Source organism: Typopeltis vanoorti, chromosome 11 (assembly GCF_054136105.1).
Source record: "Typopeltis vanoorti isolate ZY-2024b chromosome 11, IOZ_Tvanoo_1.0, whole genome shotgun sequence".
Taxonomy (NCBI): Eukaryota; Metazoa; Arthropoda; class Arachnida; order Uropygi; family Thelyphonidae; genus Typopeltis; species Typopeltis vanoorti.
In genome coordinates, this window is record NC_143559.1 from 121,102,501 (window position 1) to 121,122,197 (window position 19,697).

The 19,697-nt window shown below is 35.6% G+C and overlaps 1 protein-coding gene across 2 annotated transcripts in view; it reads left to right on the forward strand.

The window, feature by feature from the left end:
* The window catches only part of Nos (Nitric oxide synthase), a 271,860-nt gene that overhangs the window by 31,150 nt on the left and 221,013 nt on the right, over positions 1-19,697 (forward strand). The window contains exon 1 of one of the 2 annotated variants that reach the window (XM_090400099.1): positions 4,162-4,201. The exons of the other annotated variant lie outside the window; for it this stretch is intronic. The gene's annotated coding sequence lies outside the window, so the exon portion shown is untranslated. Of the gene's footprint in view, positions 1-4,161; positions 4,202-19,697 lie in introns of those variants that run through there. 2 annotated transcript variants of the gene reach the window in all.

Consider the following 19,697-nt stretch of genomic DNA (forward strand, 5'->3'; position numbering starts at 1 on the left):
ACAATGACAACTTTCTGCGCATGCGTCAACCTCATGCCATTGTTACACTTTTGACGAGCGTCAAATGGACGAATTGATTTAATAAACTTTTTTATGGCCCATACACTCGTCACGCGACCACATAAATCAGCATTTAGCCAAACTACCCCTCCTCTGCAACCACAACAAACTCAGAAAAACAAACAACTAAAAAGAGCCAAATGCAATATTGATCAAGGAAGCATTTTGGTAAGTTAATTTTTCTGGCATCTCTTTCATACCGCATCATCCTGTTACTTAGCAACGATGCCATTATCCATTAATTAATGTTGGCAGCAAATTCTCTATAATGTTGATATAAAAACACTAAAATTGCCTTCATTAGCCCTGAGCAGGTAGTATTTGTGCTGTGTAACTGTGTACCGTCAGCACAAACAAGTATTTAGCACAATTCTCCGTCCTCTCCAGGGAGATTCGGATAATTAGCATCCTTCCAGCTCTCTACTACAATATGGCATTTTGCTGGTGATGGATACTTTCCGCAGATGCCAGCACTGATAACGAATTAATTATCCTGTCAAATAACAGGTCCCGAGCTGCGTGCACTCTTTTTCCTTGTTGTAGATGTTCCCATGACTCTACAACGTCATCGGAAAATATGAACTTTGCGTTGGTATATCACACAAATATTTCTGACTCTGTTGGCTGCTTCCAAATAAAATACAGAATCGTCTTACGAGGTAAATTTAGAAATTTCAGTTGAACTTTATGATAACTTAGTTATATGAGCTAATCAGTTTAGCAATCTTTTTTTTTTTTAGTTTAGTAAGCTGTTTATAGTTTGTTAAAGCTATATTTTGACCATCATTTTTATCATAAATGCTGCGATGAGTTTAAGCTGGTTTTCTCTTAACATATCTGATTGGGTTGATTAAATTATAAACTAACGTTCAGTTGTATAGATTCTGGATTTACATTTAGATCAGGGTTTGTTGTACATAATACTGATTCTGAATATAAATATATTTATATATATTATTGATTCATTTATTTATTTTTTGTTTCTTTTTTTACTTGAAAAATGTCGAATTTTTCTTGCAGAATCGGTATGGAAGGCATTGCAAGAACGAAAAGTGATATATATATATATATATATATATATATTCATTTTTTTTAAATTAACTGACTTAAACCCGAGAATTATAACACAATGACATTTATTTGAAAAAAACGCAACATGTTTCGTCAAAAATGACTTCTTCAGGCGATAAGAACATAGAAAGATAATAAAAGACACTTAAATTAACATTGACACACTCTAAAGCTATACAACTATAAAGCCATAATATTCGACTGTAAATTACAGTTATTATGAGCTTGAACTACAGTCCGAGTTAAAGTTCTATTGTTGTACACCTGTGCGTGTGTGGAATCACGCGATCTCCAGTATCTAATAGTAGAGTTGAAAGAGTCTGCCAAATTATAGCTAAGATTATTATTCAAATGCAAAGGGTCTAAGGTGATTTCCCTTGACTCGACAATGCGGCGCTCTATTTCATCATGGCTGATGTGTAGGTTTGAAGTCAATGTCCAATCTATTTCATGTTGGTGGCCTTCGTTGTTCGTGTTTATTGAAAATAAACACGAACAACGAAGAAGAAGTCATTTTTGACGAAACATGTTGCGTTTTTTTCAAATAAATGTCATTGTGTTATAATTCTCGGGTTTAAGTCAATTAATTTAAAAAAAAATGAACATATCCCAACCCCGAGTTAATAGTACGTTTCATATATATATATATATATATATATATATATATATATATATATATATATATATATATATATATATATATATATATATATATATATATATATATATATATATATATATATATATAAAGAGAGAGAGAGAGAGAGATACAGATGAAATAAGAAGAGATAGCAAAGAGAATTAAAAGAAATAAAAACGAATAATCAAAATATGTTGAAAGAGAAAACTAGCATAGCAAAACCAAGCGTGAGCACGCGCGCACGCACGCACGCACGCACGCACACACACACACACACACACACACGCGCGCGCGCAGGGAGAGAGAGAGAGAGAGAGAGAAATTAAAAAAATAAAAAAGAGAAGAATAAAATATGAAAAAAATAATAAGATGAAATTATAAAGGTTATCATCGAAAACAAAAGACAAAAAATATTGCAACACTTGATGAAAACAGAGAAAAAGAAGAGAAATCAGAGAGAGAGAGAGAGAATTAATGAAGATAAAACAGAAAGAATGGAAAAAGATTGATACAAGTAGAAAACTAAGCTTTTGTGATACGAAGCAACATGTAAACTATAAAAATATGACGTCATGTGTTTTTTTTTCTTGGTGATTTGTCTGTTTTTGAGTGGAAAGTAAAAAAAAATAAAATTCTTGTCACCACCATGTTGAGACGACTAACTCACCTTCAGACACAAATCCTTCACTAAGTTCCTCTGGCGTACTACACAGGAAGGGTTATTGCTTTGGTTTTGAGAGTGCGCAGTTGTGAAATTAAGAAATGACAGGATTAGGAAAGAAAGAGAGGGAGGAGGTGGAGGAAACTGAAAAGATGAAGGGGAAAAGACCGAGAAAAGCAAGTACAAGAGAAGGAGCGAGCGAACGAAAAGAAAATAGAGAGAGAGAGAGAGGAAGAAGGATGAGATGATTGAAGGAAGAAGAGGAAAGGCGAAAGAGAGAAGAGTAGCAAATGTGGCAGTCGAATGATGAGTTCAGTATGAGAGCTTTTAATTACCAGCGTCTGCACCATATCTCTATAAATCACGTGACACCGACAGGCCAATGAATGCACAGTGACGTCACAGCAACTAACTTACCATGAGAACTTCCATTAACGCCAGATAACCTTAATCAGAGAGCTTTGCTTAATCCACACAAACCACGAAGCACGCTGCAGCACAGGTGAACTCGGGCGAAGGTCACACACTGCCACCGAGAGGTCACCGGAGATACCAGCGAAATCCTCTGTGTTTTCCTGCTACTCATGACCTCTGCAGGTGAGCACTTTGTGCACTGTGCTTGTCGTGGGGGCGGCATGATATCGCACGCGCCTTCCCCCCTTTGTAATCCCTCATTAAAATGGAGACCTTCGGAGTTCGGTGACGTAACAACGACTGACGGCTGTTAGCGTTCCCAAGTTCGCTCTTAACTTTCGCTTGCTGGTGACGACACTCTCGCAGCAGTGGCTCCAGCTGATCACGTGACACACCAATGTGCTTATGGCTCCCGAGCGAAATGCAACCTCCCAAGAACGCCCGTGAGTTCCGCTGCCACTCCCTCCCTAATCGTAAGGCATGCCTGTGCCACACTGTCGGAAACAGCGCCGTAGGCCATTGAAAGCAGTTGACCCTTTGACAAGACCCCCCGGAACATCCGACGAAACACGCCTGTGCGTTCTATAAACGCGATCTGTGAGGGTGTCGTCAATCGGAAATTGAAGAAACTCCGTCTCGATTTTTCGCCAACTTTCAAGGTCAAGGTTCGCCATGGACAATTCGAGTTCTGTGCATTCCGAGTGGCCTACGACGCTTCGGGTTCGTCTTATGAAACGTCGTCGGGGCGGTTTAGGTTTTATCGTTCGTCCGCGGTCCTCCCCTCCGCATCTTGCCATCTCTGAGCTCGTGCAGGACGGGGAAGCGGAGTCGTGCGGACTGTTGCGTCCCGGTGACCTCATCCTGCAGGTGAACAACATTGACGTGAGCGACATGCAGTACGGACAAGGACTCGAAGTGCTGCGAGGGATGCCGTCCGATGCTCCCGTTGTGTTGCTGCTCCGCGTGCCCGAAGGTTACACCACCCGTCTGGAGACGACCTTTAGCGAGGATGGCTCCCCACACACCATCCGGATCACGGAGGCCATCCCATCAGAGGAACACCCTCGTCGTGCGGGGAAAGCAAATGCCGATCAGGAAAGTTCCCTGATAGAAAAAGCCAAGTTTCTCGTCCCGTCATCGCCTCGACTTTCGCTATCACCGATCCAGAGATTGCTGTCAGGTCAAAGGACAAAAAACACCGGCGAATCTTGCCAGAGGAACACTCTTGCAGGAGACGACCCCTCCCATGGCGAATCTCAGATAAAAGATAACCAAAATGGCACCTGCGATCCACCAGACGATCAAAACGGAATTACCAACAGGTCAACTGAACGACCTCTGACCTTATCACCCAAGTAAGTAGTCAGTTTCATTTTAAATTCATTCTCTTTTACACTTTTTTTTGTACGTATATTTTTTTTGTATATTTCGAAGGTGCTTTTAGATGAATCGGGAATTGAAGGTTGAGTTTAATCCCTTGAATTAGCTGCAGTGATAATTTGATTTCTTATGCGATTTAATCGCAGCACAAAAATTATAGTTTCGTGGACTTTTTTTCCTGTTAATAAATTTTGATTTGTACGTATTATGAAAGCCAGCCATCCTATGGCGACTGAAAATGTTTCGAATGATTACAGAGGGACGATAAATATATTAAATCAAATAATAATATAAAGTTGGTGTGACAATTTCCCAACTATTAATAAAAGTTATTCACTTAAAAATTTACACTTCTCTTTAAAAGACAGTGGAAGAAAAATATTAACTATATATCGCTGGAATGAACTACAAGTTGATGGAACGTTTATTGGTATTATGAACAATTAACTTGATTGGAGTGTAACGAGGCATTATAATAAACTCTGAAAATATCTAAAATATACAATATTTTTAAGAATTATATTTATAACTTTATTGATCTTTTAAAAAGTAATAAATTTTTAAAATAAACTTTAGAATAATAAAGAACTAGATGTATTAAAATAATTTTGAATAATACACCTTTTTTATAATTATAACATGTTGCCTTATTATGAAATCGCTATTGGAAAAAAATTGTTGTGATCACTCGACCGTGAGATGCGGTGATTGATTGATTCATTCAATCCAGTACTCTTGGAGGGTAATGGATGGCAATGCTGTAGCCAATGAAGTTCTAACTGAGGTTCGGCTATTGCTGTTACCTTCCTGCTATGACCAAAGCTTTCATAGCTCAATAACACATTATCCTACACTGTCTTCTACAGATAACGGGGAAGATGAAAAGCATTCTTGCTTCGCCCCTATAAGCCAGTCCTTATAAGGACTGACGGTGTGATCAGAATTAATCATTAATAATAAAGTGTATACTTTTTCATTTTTGTTGTTTTTAATTCTGCTATTTGATTAAACGAAGGAGGATCTACGATACAACCTTTGGTTTTGGAATTGTTTATGTGTGTATCCTTGTTTTTCTCTCTCTCTCTTGTTCTTTTTTTTTAACGGAAGCTATCGCGGTAAATTACCAGTTGGCCCTGAACATCTTCCCTTACTTCAGAAACAAACAAAAGGCCGCACATCTTGCGACATAGTTATTCTACTCGTGACATTTCTCCTTCTACGTTGTCACAAGCAGGTGTACTTCAATTTATAAGTAATCGAATTGGTAGTCAAAGACAGCACAGTTATTTTCTGTTTTTCCATCTCTTTTTATTAAATATTGAAAACTTTACATTTTCATAGCAAACTTTTTATATTTGATTTGCGTCATTTTCGGACATCATTGTCCTTTGAGCGCAACCAGGTCTCCCGAGTAATCCAATCTCAGCCTTTGAATTAATTCAATAATAAGATCCCCCCCCCCCCCAAGTGTTTTCTGGTTTATCTCCTTTGGTTTTTTGGTTTTTTTTTTTTTTTGCAATTTTTTTTTATCATCGCTCGCTTGTTTTTCAGTTGTAGTTTTACGCAGAATTAAATAATAAGTAAAAATATCAGGAAATGAACGAATGCATAAAATTACACTCAAACGAATAACATTTTATATAAAAAAAAAGATGACGGATGATTTGATTAGGAAAGAGGACTAATATTCGACTTAAAAGTGTTTAGACAAATGAATACTTCGAGTGGAACTATTTATTTCTCTTAGATGAATGGGAAAAAAAGCTGAAAGACAACTGAAGAAAATTAAGCCGAAAATGATGAGCGGATAATAGATTCTGCATTTAAATCAATTATTTTTTTCAGAACTAAAACGATCATTTGCCTCTTTATCCTATCTGTTTATTGCGCTTTTACATCTCTCTCTCTCGCTCGCTCGCTCGCTCTATCCACCTATCTTTCACTCTATCATCGTGAGTCGCGATCCAAGTTAAGGTAGAGAGTAAAGGATAAGATTCTGAGTAATACTTTTGGATAAGTGTCTGTTTTGACACTGGCCACTTGTCTCCGGAAGTGATGATGTTTTGTATTAGTGTGTGTGTGTGTGTGTGTAGAGGGGGAATCTGAGTTTCCAGGAGTGAAATGTTGTTACCTGCGTATGAATAGTAACTCACGTTTGGTTGAAAAAAAGACTTTAAATAAATATTACTTGCGTCCTAGACGGGGATCGAACCCAGTATTACAACTTTTTGGCCTTTCCAACCCAATAACCAAAGATCATGAATTTACTTCCGAGTGATGCTATTCAGGTGCTTATAAAGTATGAGGGAGGGAGAGAGAAAGAGTAAATTTTATATCGTAAGTTACAACTAATCGATACGATGGAGCAGAATTAACTCCTCTGTTTAACCATTAAACTCAAAGACATTCAAAAATCGAACAATTTCACTTATAAAATGTGTAGTCAAATAGGTAGCAAAGGAGTCATGAAGACAGCATTGATTATCAATCTTTCGATGAGTATTTGTAATTCGTCATCCACTAATGAACGGACAAATGGATATTGACACGTGTGGCTTCGGAGACATAAATAGAATCCAGATGGGTTGTTTCGTCAGTTCCCGAAGAAAGGAAGTCAATCTCAAAAGCATTTGCGATATTGAATTCAATAATAAGATCTCTCTCTAGTCACATTAGAATTTTCATCACCAACACCACCACTACCATTACTACAACTCTCTCTCTCTCTCCCTCTCTCTCTCTCTCTCTCCACTTCTGTTTCTCTTCCTTAGGACCTCACAGAAGAGTTGCGTTTAACCTGTTTATGCAAATGGCCCTGCGTAGAGTGTGACCCTTCAGGCAGTTGAGAAAATTGTAGGATCAAAAATAAACATAGATCGATGGGTTGTTAGATCAGCCTCGGGCACCAAAGGAATATGAGCCATTGATTTTTTATGACTATCACTATTCGCAGGTAGATCGTATTTAGGGTCATTTAATGCAAGTCGTTCGTCTATCATTGTTCTTCTATCGTTTAAATAAATGCTCTCTTTCCGTCTCTCATTTCTCACGTTCATTCTTTAACATTCTTGTTGTAATACCTTTCCCATCCTAAGTCAACGTATGGGTTTGGTTTTCGCAAACTTTCGTTACTCTAACAAAGAAACGAAAGAGTATTAAAGGCAAGTGTAGAAAATTAGCGGCGAATCTAAATGCGATTTTAATAATAATTAATTTTAAGCGATCATTAATTATTTAGTAAGAAACAACGTCTGCAAGAGACTGCAAGTCATACTTAATTAGTTCGAACTTTCGTATGAAGACAAGAGACTTGGAACAAAGAAGTAAAACTCCAAATAAGTATCAGTTTACTGCTCAAAGTCTGTTTATAATAATCCTGTTATATCTAAAATTAATAATAAACCATAGCGATTTAACAACAGTCATTGATTTTAGCATTTAGAAAATCTATTATCAATTCTTGATAACTTTGTTATTTATTCTTTAAAAGGATTTTAAATTAGTTTTCGATTATTAATTTATTTAAATAATTAATTACATCATTCTTCATCTCTGATGATGGTACATTGTTAATAATCATCGTTCACTTGGCATGTGGGGAGGATAGCAAAGATGGAAACTTGAGTTATGAATTGAGGTGTCTCACTCTGTTTATTGGAGGCTTCAAGCGCCTCGAAAAAGTTCCATATTTGGTTCTGGATTACTCAACCTTTATCCCACTCCACTCATTCAGGGTACTGATGGAAGATTCGGTTATCAATCTTTCGTGGTTGAGGTAAATGTTTTTCATTTAATATTATAAACTGGAGGCACATCTCCAGGATTGCTGTTCTTTGTTTCATGAGATGTTTTATGCTAATCTATAACAAAATAACTTATAGATTAAACGTTTTTTTTTTTCTTTTTATCGCTCTTAATTTGGCTTACGAAATTAGATAAACGGATGAACTTTTTGGGGAAAAATTGTTTTAAAACAAAACTAGAGCTATACGCTAAAACGGATAGGCAAAGATCCATAAGATGAAAAGGCATGGCTTCATCAAGTCTGCCATTCGCGAACCATATCACCTAATTACATAAAACCAAAGTGATTATTTATTTAATTTTCTTGCAGTGAACAAACTTCCAGAACCTCCGTAGCTCAGATGGTTTAGACGAGCCCTTTGGGTGAAAAGACTGTTCTCGGGGTTTGCGTCCATCAAAAAAGGCAAACCTGTTCCGTTAGCACGCAGATCTACAGACAGAACATATTTGCCCTCAGGGAATGCACCTAATTAGGGGACCCTAAAACTATCTTAGGAGAAAAATTATTTGAAGGAAAAGAAGAGCAGAAAGTCTCTAGTAGCAACCTGCTAACTTTTAAAAAGACACAATATTTATCGAAGATATGCACTCTCTGTCCAAAAAGAAACAGAACTTTTCGAAAATAGAAGAAACTAGTGGCGCCATCTGTTGTATCTTTTTGTTGTCGACAGCCGCAACCTTCATTACGGTTGTGTCAACTGTTTATGTTTATGAAATTTGTTTCATTAGAAGCCGAGTTATAGTGACAGTGTGTTTTGATGAACGGTGACGTGAATATCGTGACGACCGATATTCATGCCGTACGCACGACGAATTCTCGCTATCAATCGCTTCAAAACTTCTAGATAAAACTCACCATTGACCGTTTGGCCAGGCGGAACGTATTCTGTGGATAATGTCCTTGGAATCGTAGAAACAAATCAGCATCGTCTTTACTTTTGACTTCTCCAAGCGACTTTTTTTTCGGATGCCCCTCTTCTGGTGGTCTCCACTCAGCACTCTGGCGCTTTATTTCCGGGCTCATTCTCAAAACACACGTTTAGTCACCAGTAACGATCGTTTCAAGGAGGTTTGAGTCCTTACGAGCGGTTTTAATGAGGTCCTTGCAGTATTTAATTCAATACATTTTTTGGTCGTCAGTCAACTTGTGGGGAACAAATCGCGAATTCAATTTACGAAGGCCCAAACTCTCGATCAAAATGTTGTGCACAGTTGATTTTGGAATCCCCAATTCATCTTCAATCAATCTCAAAACGATTTCGGGTTTTCTTTGATGAAATCACGCACTTTTTTGGATGTTAACTTCGCTCAGTCCAGTTTTTGGACGACCCGGATTTTCGTCGTCCTCAAGCGTCTCACGACCACTTTGAAATCGCTTAAACCACACTCGTAAACTTGAGTACGGGATAAGCATTCATCACCGTATGCTCTTTTTGAAGCATTTGATGCGTTTCGATAAAACTCGAACCAAGTTTAACACAAAAGTCGATCGCAGTTCTTTGTTTGAAACTCATTTTCCGCCCGTTCGTCAAAACACACCGTCACTCTTGGCACTATAACTCGGCTTCTAATGAAACAAATGTCATAAACAGCTGACACAACACTAATAAAGACTGCCGCTTTCGACAACAAAAAGATACAGCAGGTCGCGCCACTAGTTGTTTCTATTTTCGAAAAGTTCGGTTTCTTTTTAGACGCAGGATGTATTTCGAGTGATAACAGAAACATAAGTAAATCTGAAGGCATGACGTCACATGCTTTTTTTTTTTCTTAAATATAACACCCACCCACCCGTCGACCCACAAAACCTTGTAATCCGATCCTACATCAATACATTGAGTAGGTGGGCTAAGGGTTAGAGAACCCAGAATCCAATCACCCCATCTGAAGAATGAACATGGAACTTTTTTCAAGCCACATCAAGCTTCTAATAAGGAGGTGGTGGTGATGATCTCACACCGAGCGATGAACTTCATCGTCTACCTAAAGACATACATAGCTATTCATTCCCACATTGGAATTCGAATTCCTTTCTATTGTTTGAATACAGGAAGCACGATCCTCTCGCCTGACAAAATCTTAGTAAAACAAATGAATCCATTTAATTATAAGAGAACGTATAATAGTTTAGAGTACAATTCGAATCAATTTATGCTTCTGTAACAATTTCAATCTAATTATCATCTTTCTGATGTTTTTTTTCTTTTTCAAATAAGCATTTCATTTAGAGAAAATAATATAAAATCAATTAATTTCATTTTTTATTAAAATAGCTTTGTTATTTATAAAATCAGTGCTATTTGATTATTAACTTTTATTCCTATTATTATTTATCGATTGATATTTCTATATATTTTGATTATTTTGAAACATTACCAGCATTTATTAAAACAGTTATTTTAAACAAACAATCTTTAATATACTCGATAATGTTTTTATTATTATTTATTTATTTTTTTAACTATGTATATTATATTAGCATTTCGTTGAGATCGTATCCTAATTGATTTTTTCCTTCTCTGGTTGAACTTGGTTGGTGAATAGCCGAACCACACAGTAAAGCATCCTCTACAGGGGCAATGCATACGGGATGCTCTCTCTCTCCATATCTACTTATTACATGATACCAATAGATGAGAATGAGATGAGAGATGAGAATTTTGATTCGCTCCTATTTTTATCATTTATGCATTCTCCAATTTCCACTGCGGGCTTGAATATATTTCTAGATGTTTCTTGGAAAAATGCCTACGGCGCCCAAAGCGGTAGAGAACGTACCGCAAAATATTATCTACAATATCGGTATGACATAAAATGTGTGACAACATATGATTCTCAATTTATGACGAGATATTAAAATTTACAACTGCATTGATGGGTATGAGAAATCTTTCGTTACTTCCCTAAATAGGAAAGCAAAAGAGCGTTGTATGCGCGTCTGTAGGAAGGCTATGATAACTTATTATTCTCCAGAGACATTGGGCAATATATCACACTGGCCGACATTTTGTAGCGCAGATAATGAAAATAAATATTTTTACAGTCAATAACTATCTGTTAACATTACTTGATTTAGAATGTTTGTCGTGAGTTATTCTAGCGTGTTAAATGCCTACAACTCATTTAGAAATCACTTAGGGATGAAATATTTCTTTGGAGAAATTCTCAACTGATTCCAGACCGGAATTCTTTTCTTGAAGAAATTATTGCGATAAGAGTAATAGAGGTTTTTTTATTTTATTTTTTATTTTATAAGATCTAAAGAGTGGTGGAAAACTAGCTTGCCATATCATGAAATTGGAATATTTGTCGAGTTTGTCTGAAGTTTTTAAAATTAAACTTTAATATCGACCAGTGTTTGATTGAAAGTGAACCAGTAATTTTAATTTGAAGTACTACATCCTATTTTTATTTATTATTATCATTCGAAATGAGTGAAATAAACAAGATATAAAAAATAAAATCGACATGATTAAAAAGTGAAAGAAAGGGAAAATTATGCTCCGTTAGTTCTATAAAAGGGTTAGTTTAACGCACATCTCCAATAATTAATTTAAGAAGTGATCTAATCCATACTAACTCTAGGTGAAAATTAAAAGATGTTTTTGGTTGAGTGGATGCTGGGAACGTTCCAATTGCATTATTTTTATTGAATTTTTATGAATTTTAATGAATTTAGAAAGAAAAGTTCACCTTTATAAGCTTAAAGTTACCGGTGTTTGAATTTGATTGGCTAAATAAATACCAATAAAATGCTTAGTCAAATAGATTGACTCACAAAGACAGACATAACTTTAATTATTTAATGTACTTCTTGAAGTCGACATAAAGCCAATACCGAAAAGGGTATTAAAATCCTATCTGGCTGGTATTTTCCCCGAATGCATGGAAATGGGGAATTCATGTGCAGCGACTGAATATTCTCAGTCCGTAAGATGCTGCAAGGTTATTCTGTTTTAATGAAGAGTTCAAAATCATAAGAATTCACCAGTTTTCCAGGTTACACTGATTTAGAACTCGCTCGTGATTCCAACGTAGCCGCTTGTGCATCACAATGAACTAAACATTCAAGACATTCCCGTCTATAAACAAAGATAGCGCATGTCATTTTTTCCCGTTTTTGTCTTTCTTATTATTTCGATTTTAAGGGAACGATGTTCATTCCATCGTGTGAATTCCATATTCTGAGGGTCACAGGCACTCTAAGCCTTTACCTTAACTTGATACTCTCACAATTGCTTTGAAATGTTTTAATTCACACAGCAACGTTTCCGCTCCTCAAGATACTGTTAAACTATGTCCATGTCCAAGATGGTCATCAGTCGTTCATTGGGATTTTCTTTCAATCATATCCATTGAGGATTGAAGAACCGTTCTAAGAGCTTTTCAACTGAGATTGAGTTAGTCGAATTAAGAATGTTATCTCCTGGAAAAACGTACTCAATGTATCGTCAAACAAATAAATTTTCTCTCCTGCCTGTCGAGTTGGAAGTAGAATTTTGCAAGCGTTTTCAATAAAGTTCGGAACGCTCTCGCCGAAAAATCAATCAAGAAAAAGGGGGGATATAAAATAACAATTAAATGTCATTATCTTAGAAAAAATAATAATTCAGAAATGTTTCAATGCTCTTGGCGCTTTTCTTATAACCTGCAATATTATTAATCAGAATAACATCCCAATAGCTCTCTTTAATTTGCTTCTTATACATATAGTGGCATATATATGACAATCCTTTGTGGTATATTAAACATTCCTCCCTTTGGCAGCGTAAAGGATAACAAATAGGTGCGTTTCGTATAATTCAATCATGATATATGCTAACCACTCGGCCATGAGTAGTTAGCGTATCCGCTCTCCAGCCAAAAGGCTGCGGGCTCGAATCCTGCCGTGGGCATGGATGTTTGTGGTTGTCTGTGGAAATACCAGTATTAGTAGTGAGCGGTAGATGGCGTTGGTGTAGTTGTAGTTGGATTGAGTGGTGGAGACAGAGATCCCTCGATGAGTCCTTGGACTCCCTGGAGGTGTCACGTAATAATAATGATAATAATAATATGATTCAAAGCCTCCGTACCTTAGTTGGTGTAGACGATCCCTTTGGAATGACCTGGGTTTGAATTCCGTCTATGATGTGAAGATCTTTTCAGGTCTTTACAATCAGGTGAGTTAGCCGGTCTCATACGGTCTAAATGTTTGATGAACATTTAAAGGAGATAGAGGGGTTTTTTCTCCAAGAAAGTCGGGTTTTTCGTCCTTCAGAACAGGCAAGACGGTCCTCGTGAACACACAGATTACAGCCAAAAATGGGATGCAGCAGCGTGACTTGCCGGCTGCATTAATTCGTCGCGATCCCTAAGCAGGAGACTCGACCTGTCCTAAAGGACGGATGAGTTGAAGAAGAACATGAGCCAACCAACATCTTCATTAAGATTGCTTGGTGTACATGTGAGAAATCCATGGAAACACATCCTATTGTATATTTTATCATTTTAGAATAATAATCTTTAATTCTTGAAATACTCTTAGAAAATAAACAAATTTCTATAAAAATCTAAAACTTAGAAGCTAATAATATTCCGTTTATTTTATTTAATTAGGTACACTTTTTAACGTGAAAGTTACATGCAAACGCAAAACGTTACTGTCTATGAGGGTGAAGCAAAATGCTTTTATAATCCCTGCTATCTGATAAGGTTACTGTGTAGGGGAAAGTTCATGAGCTAAGTGCTCTGCCCGAGTGGGTGCGAGTTATGGATCCTTTAGGAGGCCTTAGGTCTCCTATATTTGGAGAAATCTGATTCACCATAGTGTGCTGCTTGTTGTACTAGTTCATTTGGATGTGAGGACGATGTTGAGAACTTTACTGCTAAAGATTGCAGGAAAGAGTAGATATAAGGGATATTTGTGTCCCGATGAAGTTGAACATTTCTGATATACCATGGTGCGTTTAAAATCATGCGTAGGCATTTGCTTTGTACTCTCTGCAGTTTGAGGATATTTGTGCTTGAAGTGTGGCTCCAGGCTGGGGACGCAGAAGTAATAATGGGAGGAATCATCAGCTGATAGAGGAACAATTTGATTTTGGAGTTACATGCAAGAAAATGAACTAATTGGTTTATATATTTTTATTGAAACAATAAAATGGTTAAAATAATATATATATATTAAATAAAAATAACTACAAAACAGGCTTTTATTGTTCAAATTTTTTATAGAATTATAACTAATGTTGAATATGCGCCAATAGGTGAAGCTTATTGAAATAAATTGAAAAATTCAATACCTCCTCGCCCGGCAGCACCCTTGTAGACAAAATGGCAAATAAATAAGGAGATAAATTTCAAAATTAAAATGTATTATACTCCGCAGATTTTTTTATTTATTTTATTTATTTATTTATTTATTTTTTTTTTTTGCGGAGTAAATATATTTTTGTGATGGAAATATATTTTGCCGTTAATAAAAATATTTTAAAAATAAACAACCTGTTCGTATTATTAATCATTAAGTAGACGAAGAACACACGGAGAAGTAAATAAGAAGGAAACGCGTACTCCAAACATGGAATAAGAAGTCATTTTTATTACTTTACGTGGTATATTGTTGATATACTGCTTGCATACCAGGAATAATAACAAGAAAAATGGACATTATAACGGAGAATTTGTGTATTTCATTAAAATTCATCAATCGGCACAGAACTTAAAAGAGGTAAATGGAAAACATTTTATTATTATCTTTTAAGGGTAAAGAACGATCCCAAAATAAGACGAGATTTGTAGCTTTTTTTTCTTCTATCTCAAATTATTTTAATTATATCATCTTAAAAGTACTGAAATTCTCTGTAGATTTTCACTCTTGAGTGATACACGACAGATACTTCAATCCCACCGGATTTGCTAACATCTCTCTTTCTCTCCCGCGATATTAAAATCCTTTTGATCAGAAATTATGTAGCTGCACGTCGGCATACTTTTAAGCATTGCTCTTTTGAGAATGCGTATATTTAGGAAATAAATGAGCGGACAGAACAGATCGACGTTCCCTACAGTGCTTCACACACACACACACACACACACACACACACACACACACACACACACACACACACACACACACACACACACACACACACACACTGGTAAAGATAATAAGTAAAAGCTGCTCTGTTTGAACAGCACGTCCGATTTCTATCTTTCCGTGGAAGTTATGCTGACATTGTCTGTAGAATGATGTTTACAGTGTTTTACAAAAAACGTCCGAAACGTCTCATCTTCTTTTCAAACAGTCATTGAAAGTTGCATCAATCGATGTATTTGATGACACGCTAAATGCTGTTGTTTCCACGAATATATTACAGATCATTTTGTATGATGCGCAATTTTGTGATTTTTGTCTGTTTTTCTGACACAACTAAACTTTTTATTACAAGATTTATTCTTAACACGAGCTATTATCGTTTGAAATACTGTGACTCATAACCATTGTTTCGATTCTGCTTACTGATAATCGTATTAGAATTCAGACGATCTCTTTTGCTCATTCTTCACTCTGTGCATTTTGAAGTATTCTGAAAGAGAAAAATAAATATCCGACTTACAGTTATTTCGTATGCATTTCATTTGTTTTCCGAGCAAATCCATCTTGTGCATTGTATGTGAAAATCACTATTCGGACACTAAACACAGTGGAAACCATTTCTTTACGCTTTTCATCGCTTATATATAATGTCAGGTATGAGAATCATTCGCCCGATTACAGCGTGTTGTCAGGTTCTAGATGCCCTTTCATCAATCAGTCTTTTCGACAGAGAGAGTGGATGCTTTCTTCCCACCGAACATTTATAATCACGCTAATAATACACCAAGTCGGAGAAGCTAATAGAGAACGTGATGACAATATTGATAGTTTCTTTGGAAAGATACCACATAATCAGCACAGATGGATGTTTGGGGAGTGGATGAGATGTCAGCGCAGATACATTTGCAGGTTGCTTATTGAGGACTTTAGAAAAATCATTACGGAGGCAATTGTATTGCTAGATAATTCTCTCTGGATGTGCGTGCGTCTGTATACTCTTCATTTCTTTCTCGCTCTCTCAAAGTCTCTCTTAAGTCTGTTTCTCCGTTTCTTGCTCTCTGTCTCTTCCTTTTTTTTCTATCTATCTGTCTCTCCCTCTCTACTTTTTTATCCTTCTCTTGTCAAATCCATCCTTTCACTTCTTTTGTCAATCTCTACCTTGTCAATTTCTCTCTGTGTTCTATTTCTCCCCACTTCTCTCTCTCTCTCTCTCTCTCTCTCTCTCTCTCTCTCTTCTCTCTCTCGGCATTTTAATTTATCTTTGTCCCACCCTGCACGAATTTTTGTCTCTGAATTTCCTTCTCTCTCTCTCTCTCTCTCTCTCTTTCTTTTCCTATTTTAATGTCTTTCTTTTTTCTTGCACGTCTCTCTCTACATCCTCCTAGAAGCTTCCGTAGCTCAGTTATCTACGTTGTCCTTGGTTGGAAAAACCAGAGTAAGAATCTTGCGATGTGAAGAATCGTTATAAAGATTTTCACCTGAAGATTAATTAGCCGGTCTCATATGGTGGTGAAAGAGTGTTATATATATATATATACACAGTGTATAGGCAGATAACTAGCTACCGTATCCTATTAAAATTATTGATTATTGTTTCAGAAGCCAGATGAGGAAGATCCGTAGTAGTCTTTAGGAACCTATAAGTACCATTCATGATGATGATGGCTATACCCGCTTTGTCTGTCTGTATTTTTCTGTTGGTCTCTCTCTCTCCCCCCTCCCATGTTTATTGATTTTTGACTTATCTCCATATGACACTAAGGGTAAGTGAAGTTAAATACCTTTCTCAGAATATCGTATAAGAAGAGTTGGAGTGATTAATAATCAAATATAGAGGTTATTGGGGTTCTAATTGCAAGGCATTTAAAAGTTAAGAATAACAATGTTCCGTTGTTAATATTAGGGATAACGATGTGCACAGATAAGAGTTATCAAACACTTCATTGCTAGATGATGGAATAGCTAGCAATAAATAATAAAAAATAACAATCTTTTATATTTTCATTATTTTATTCGTCTAGTAGAAAAACTGCAAAAGGAATATTTAAAATACAGATTTATTTTTTAAAAAAGTGATAAGTGTAAAAATAGGGAAAAAATAATTTGATAAACTTCATGGATATTTCGATAAGAAAAACTTGGTTGAAGAGGACGAATAACAAAAGAATGATAACAATTTCATCTTCAAATTATATAAGGAGTTTTAGTAATTTTAAAAGAAGAAATGATATAAAGATGAACACCGTTGGGCGGGGAGAGAGAGAGCGAGAGAGAGAGAGACCAGTTATCGTTCGGCCGAGGGATGAGAGACCAGTTATTCCAGCAACTAATAAAAAAAATTTCGCGATGTGATTTATTTAATAACGGAAGCAAAAATCTGTATATTATACGAACCTCAAATGCATATAATATGTAGTTTGATTTATGGACTTGAAGTATACATATAAGGTTTTTATATAGATTGGTCCATCTTAACGCAATCGGTAGTGACAACACTCTGTGATGTTGGAAAGGGTTTGGTTTGAACTCTGTCTAGAATGCAAGGAGCTTTCATAAGAACCTTTCAAGTGAAGGTGAGTTGTCCAGTCTCGTACAAAATTCCAGTAGATTTTTATCTACTGGAATTTTGGAGATATTTATAGGAAAAACAATTATAATCCATTAGTCATACCTTGTCACGACTTCATGATATTGGATGAGTTATTACATCACGATGATTTCTTTTGGCCCTGAAATCATACGAATCCACGGCTTGATGGCAAGCAGACTGAAAGAGCCAGCTGAATACTCTTGCTTCGTTAAATAATTAAATATCTCTTTCATTCATCCAAATTGCAAATGATTTCATGGCAGACATATCCTGAACAGATCATGGTTCATTTATGCTCCTGTAATGTCCAACTTCAGACTTTCAATAAGAAAGTTGATGGCGTTGATTTAGATTGGGTTGGATGGAATTACGACTGAAACAACTCAAGCAATGAGTTGTTTCTCAAGGTCAATATTTATCTCGGTTCTGATTTCTCAAACGTATAAAGAAAGTAATAAAGATGAAAAAATTAATGTTTTAATGTAATCGTAAGGTGTTCATTACAAATAAACAATAAACAGAATTTCAAGAAAAGTTTTAAGAAAAGTGTAAAGCGAGCAAATTGTAAACATAACAGTTTTCTTCTTTTTTTTTCACATGTAAAAACAACATCTCTAGAAGAATCTTAAAGGAACATTTGTAGCAACCTCACTTTCACAAACCATTTCCTATTCACCACATATGTCCGCTTATGAAGAACAAAGAAAACCATTTAACAAAGTTCTTGGGACAACGGTCGGGCTCGTAAACAAAGAGAAAGCTCTTTGATAACTGTTTTCGCATGAAATCACAAAGTAACTCTTTCTTTACACTTGTAGAAATGACTTTGTGAATTATCTTAGCTTCGTTAATCAAAGAGGTGTTTCAAGTACTTGCGGTTAACTCCAGTCGTGTGCGACATGAAATCGCAGTTTCCTTTTAATATTGACTTTATCTTCAAAAGTTAGAATCTAATACAATTTATACAGGAAAAATTCTGTCACCAGGCGTCGCCATCTCTCTTATTCACATTGCATATCAATATTATGTATATTTTGCAATTAATAAAAACTATACGCTAGGTGACACTTTAATAAATTCTTATATTAATAAAATATGAAATAACTTTAAGAAACGGTACCTAGTGAATTTTTTATCTTCAGTAACTTATTAATAAGTTATGGGCGTAAGAATTATAATATAATATAATATAATTTTTTACTTCATGAATTGCTATTAATTTTCCTGAATAATAATAAAAAAAATCCGCTAGATAGCGTTTTCTCAAACGTATCTTTAATTACTCTAAAATATAACACGCCACCCAGCGGATAATTCTTATTATTTTAATTGTAAGAGGTCATAAAGCAACCAAGTGAATCTTATTTTAGTTTCGTGGATTGTTATTAATATTCCTGAATAAAGAAAATCCACTAGGTGGCGTTTTCTCGAAGTATCGTTAACGTTAAAATATAATAAAAATATCTTTAATTGCGTTAAAAAAAACGCCACCCAGCAGATACTTCTTAATTTAATTCTATGCGGTCATAAATAGAACTCAACACCGCCTAGCGGACGGTTATTTAATCTTCACGGATTGTTATTAATTTTCCTGAATAAAATAAATCCACTAGGTGGCGATTTTTTAAACGTAACTTTAATTACGTTAAAATACAACACGCCACCCAGCGGATAATTATTATTTTATTTCTAAGCAATTGATATCCAAAAGATAAATAATTTTGTGACAGAGCAGCAGCTGGATAATAGCCGTTTTTTGTACAAATTTTGATAAAAATTTATTATAATAAGTTATTGTATTTTTAAGTTAATATACTCATTACTTTTTATACATAGCATATATCAGGGCGGTTTAACTTCGTTCTTGCTTATTTAAAACTAGTACAATGGAAAACTGTAGGTGTGGCAACTACTTAAATATTTTATTATCATACTTGCATTATCAATAACTATAACTCGCTGCGAATATGACGTTTTGAACTTATAAAAAATGTAAAAC